This window comes from Lates calcarifer, unplaced genomic scaffold (genome assembly GCF_001640805.2).
Source record: "Lates calcarifer isolate ASB-BC8 unplaced genomic scaffold, TLL_Latcal_v3 _unitig_1261_quiver_3379, whole genome shotgun sequence".
NCBI lineage: Eukaryota > Metazoa > Chordata > Actinopteri > Centropomidae > Lates > Lates calcarifer.
The window spans coordinates 3,171-8,289 of record NW_026115402.1 but is presented as its reverse complement, the minus strand read 5'-3'; the positions used below and the strand labels follow the sequence as shown (position 1 = coordinate 8,289).

Below are 5,119 nucleotides of genomic sequence, written 5' to 3'. Positions count from 1 at the left end.
CCACCTGAAGAAAGTCAAACATCAACACAACAATAAATGAGAAGATGATAAAGAGCTGACGATCAGTGTTTGATTGACAGGTGATCTCTGTGCAGAAATGACACAACAATGAGCTTTTAGCAACAAACATGGAGACAAAATCAATTCAAGGACTAAAACACTGATTTTGACCCACAGCCCCTTAAATGACTTTTGTCTATTTAAGTTTACAGAACTCAGCAGTGTCTCCAAACCAGTCAAGCCAGAGTCCAGCATAGAAAGGCTGAGTGAATGTGGTCTGGACTCTGTGGAGGAGAGTCATGGTTCCAGAGACGCTGTAGAAGGACAGAATACCTGCTCTGTGATCCAGGTACACTCCTACTCTGGAGGACTGAGGACCTGAGACTGGAGTGTTGATATTGTTGAACCAAAATGAATATCTGTTTTGGTCACAATATAACGCCCAAGATTTGTCATTGTATCCAAATAAACATTCATCTGAGCTCCCTGCTCTCCTGATATTCTTGTATGCGACTGCTACACGAACTCCTCCTCTCTCCACTCCACCTCCCAGTAACAACGTCCAGTCAGACTCTCTCTACTCGAGCTGAGGCCATCCACTGAATCTGCCTGGGTGACTAGAATAAGACTGTTGTTGCCTCATATATGTTGCTTTTCTGTTTCCCTCAGATAATAACAGACGTGTTTGCAGTGTTTGGATCCAGTGTGATTTCCTGTGAATATCTTAAGAACTCAACTCTGGTCTTGGGCTCTGGTTGTGACAGTAAAACATCCACTTCAGTCAGTGTCAGTGAGATGTTTGTCCATTTCTCTGTCAGAACGTCCTGTAGTTTATCTCTGAGCTCTGACACAGCTGCTGTCACATCCTCAAAGTACCTGAGAGGACGGATTTGATGCTGGATGAGTGTGTAGATTGTCTGAGTGCTGACAGTGAGGGGTAGTTGTGTAGAAACTGGTTGTGATCCTCTGTGTGTGAGAGCTGCTTCAGCTCAGCATCTTTCCTCTTCATCTCAGTGATCTCCTGCTGCAGCTTCTCCTGAAGCTCTTTGACTCGACTCACTTCAGTTTCCTGCTGGGATCTGATCTGCTGCTTCACATCAGACCTTCTTTTCTCCATCAGACGGATCAGCTCAGTGAACATCTTCTCACTGTCCTCCACTGTTTTATCAGCAGAGCGATTGATAGCCTCCACCTCCTGTTGAAGCTCCTTCACATCTTTCTCTCTGTCCTGGATTCTCTGCTGGATTTTTAGTCGACTCAGCTCGAGCTCTCTCTGCCTCTCAGTCCTTTCTTCAGCTGCTGGGACTGTGTCGTGGCCTTTATGTTCACCCACAGAGCAGAGATAACAGATACACTGCTGATCAGTACGACAGAACATCTTCATCACCTCATCGTGACGAGAGCAGATGTTCTCCTGGAGCTTCTTGGAGGGGTCCACCAGCTTGTGTTTCTTTAATGGAGCTGAATCATAATGAGGCTGCAGGTGTTTCTCACAGTAAGAGGCCAGACACTGCAGACAAGACTTGACAGCTTTCAGTTTCCTTCCAGTGCAGACATCACAGGCCACATCTTCAGGTCCAGCATAGCAGTGATCAGCAGGAGCAGCTTGGAGTCCAGTCTTCTTCAGCTCCTCCACTAAAACTGCTAACATGGTGCTTTTCTCCAGGACAGGCCTCGGTGCAAAGGTCCGCCTACACTGAGGGCAGCTGTGGATTTTCTTCTCATCCTCTTCATCCCAGAAGCTTTTAATACAGTTCATGCAGTAGCTGTGTCCACAGGGAATAGTCACTGGATCCTTCAGTAGATCCAGACAGATGGAACAAGAGAAGGTTTCCCGGTCCAGCTGAACTCCTTTCTCCGCCATTTCACCTCTCAGTGACAATGACTGTCTGAGTTTCACTTTCTTAGAAGTGAAACTAGTCTGAGCTCTGATCTAAACAACATGTGTTTGTGCAGTGAAGGGGGCCTGTCGGCTCTGCAACTTCACCACTCCCATCTTCAAACTGTAGATCTGAAGGGGAGGGAACAAGGAAATAAATGGACAGAGTGGAGCTCGCTGTGTTTGAGAGCAGGAAGAAGAGGGAGGGAATCAATCTTTGACTTGTTCCAGGAGGAGGAGCTTTGATACCATGTGTTTAACCCTTTCTTACCTCTTTTCCATGTGTCCACAATTTACTTTGTCCAGTTTGATTTTGTTGGAGGGAAAAGCTGCTTGTTCCATTTCTAATAATGTCGATATTTTCTCTGAGACAGTTATCCAGACTATAACAGTCTTTTGTTGTGTTTTCCAGTTCATTAAGATATTTTAATGACAGAAATTCAGATGTTTGCTTTTCCTTTACATTCTTATATTTTCAGCCTATGATTTGACAACAAGAGTGTAGGATAAGGATTTAGATGACGTCGAATCGATTCGACCAATCAGAGGCGGAGCTAGGCGGGGCAGAATCACCGGACCAATCAGCGTTCTGTCTGCCGACGTTGGCCGACGTTGGCCGACGTGTTTCGTCATTGTGCGTGCCAGACGCTAGGGAGAGCAGAGCGGCGGAGAAACAAAGTCGAATAAAACGAGTGAAAACACGGAGAAAAACCAACGTTTGAGTCGTTGTCTCATCGCCTTGTTTTGTTAAAATGCAGAGAGAGTTCATTACTGAAGACGCCTGGCCGCTAAAAACAAGCTCTGGAGCGGGTTCCGTCGAACGCGAGTGAGGCTGAACACACCTGATACCGAGGGTAAGGCTAACAAGCTAACGTTAGCATTAGCACTAGCAGCCAGCGCTAGCATTAGCCTAATGATATTGTTTGGTGACATTTTATGTCACTCATTCTTTTATCATGGGTCAGGTTGTGTTTGTGTTGTGGACGGATGTTAAGAAGACACCGGGCGTCTCTCGGTAGTCCGTCTATGACTCGTCTTAGTCCGTTTGTGGCGTCTTAACACGTCGTTGTGATTTACTCAGTTTTTGTCTCTTACCAGGCTGATTTCCATTGTTTACGGTTTTTACAGCTTTTTGTCTTTTTCTGGCTGTTTTGTGTCTTATTGTGTGTCGTTGTGTTTTTCTGTTCATTACTGTTCAATCGACGTTTCATTGTGGATATGTCTGTGTAGGTTCTTAGTCATTCAGGTCATGGTGGTTTTCAGTGCTAAAGTTGAAGGCAACTGGACTTTATTACGTTTCACTTGTCATCCAAAAGCCCCCCCACCCCAGTTTGGGGAGTCCCAGGTGTTTAAGATCCTGAGAGTCGTTGACCCTGGCTGTCTTGTGTTGTTCCATGCGCTTTGTGCAGTGGTTGTCTAGTTGTACAGGTCTGAGTGTTCATCATTGCTCAGCTTGACCTCGGGATGAACCAGTTGTTGCCTGACGGTGTTGCCGGGTCTGAAGTGCACCGGGATGTTGTGCTCTTATCTGACCTGATGAAGGTCCAGTGAGGATGACCACGTTTCTTCACCGTCTGCCTCAGAGGGACTGCTCTGGTTCTGATAACACCAAGTTATTGTTCCAGTGGGAGTCAGAGTCGGTGTTTCCAGTTTCTCTCTGGACATTTTTGTTTGACTGAGTTTAGTTTCTCCTTGTGATCATTTTGTGAATCAGTCTTTTGTCTCTTTGTGTTTGTTGTTTTAAGCGTCTTTGTGATCAGTTCTTTTGTGTATAAGTTGCAGGTGAAGACCTCTTGTTTGTGGTGACTTGATTCTTGATTGAGCTCAGTTTTGGGTGAAACTTTACAAGTTTGAGCCGCAGGTTTAAATGGAGATCATTACATCAAAAAGAAAATGAAAAGTTTTCATTTAAACTTTGAGAATGAGAATGACTGTTCCTAAATTTAAAAAATCAAATTTCTCTCTGAGATCTTAATTTAATTTGATTGTCAGGGTTAAGTAAAAGTTTTAATCTTTAGTTTTCACTGTTTCAGTTTTGGTGGTGAAGAGTTTGTTTTACCATCAGGTAGTTTCAGAGTTTCTCAAGTGTTGTATTTGTGTTTTTCATGTCTTTACCTGTCGAGCTGCTGCAGCCTGGAGGAAACACCAGCTCTCACCTCACAGAGCAAACAGGTCTGTGTCCTAAACTCTTACTCAGTTATTAAAGGCAACAACAGTGTTACTGTTTAAATGTCAGGTCAGACCTCAGTGAGTAATGACCTCTTAACCATGTCTATAAAATGTCTGAAAACAGCAGCAGTATTTCATCTGCTGTCACATGAAAACAATGAAATGTTCACATTTTAGAATCAAATATTTGAGGAAAAAAGGTTTGAGCAGCAGCTGGAGTCTTTCATTGATAAGAATCAAATACACCTGAGAAATATCTTCAGTTTGATTGGATATGATATTATATTGGTTTTTATTGGTAAAGTATAAAAATAATAAAATATTGTAACTGATGTGTACAGTCATTTTAACTGATTTAAAATGTGTTTTTTAAGTGTAAAACAACCAGTTGTACATATGATTATCATATATTTAAAAACCTTTGTTAATGCAGCTGAATACAGTGACTGTTCATTGCACAGTTCTATGGTTAAAATCAGTTAAATATTTACGTTGTGTCATGTGAACACGCAGACAGTGCTCTGTACTAACATAATGTTAAATTTAATTGGTTTTTATTCTTCAAATAAAGACTTTTAAACATCAGTTATGTTTCTGTCTGGAAGAACAACTCTGACATTTTACTGAAATTTAATTCATAAGACACAAGCTCAAACCTGCACTTTTCTGTTCTACAGTTCACAGTAATAAACATGATTCCATCAGTGAAGAGTTAAAATGTTCTGCTTCAGTTTCCATGTTGAATATTTGTGTGTTTTTTAAACTGTTGAAGTAACAGTGTGTTTCTCCTTTATTTCCTCCAGGTGTCTCCACTTCACCCATGAGTCCAGAGACCAGACCAGACCAGACCAGGATCCATGAGGCCTCCAGGTGATTCAGACACAGCATCACACAGAGCTCTGATGTAACTGAGTGTGTTCAATACGCTTTAGAAACATTTATAAAGTTTATTTACAGATGGAATGTTTGAACAGTTCAGAGCAAATAAAAAATAAATCAGAAGATTTTGCAGAATTTAAAGCTCAGAGCGACAGTTTCTGTAAAGTAATGGAAAAAGAAATGATTTTATTC

General features: G+C 42.2%; 1 pseudogene; it reads right to left on the bottom strand.

Moving 5' to 3' along the window:
- Positions 1-6: 6 nt before the first annotated feature.
- On the bottom strand, positions 7-2,054 carry LOC108887675 (tripartite motif-containing protein 16-like; annotated as a pseudogene).
- Between the last annotated feature and the right edge of the window lie 3,065 nt (positions 2,055-5,119).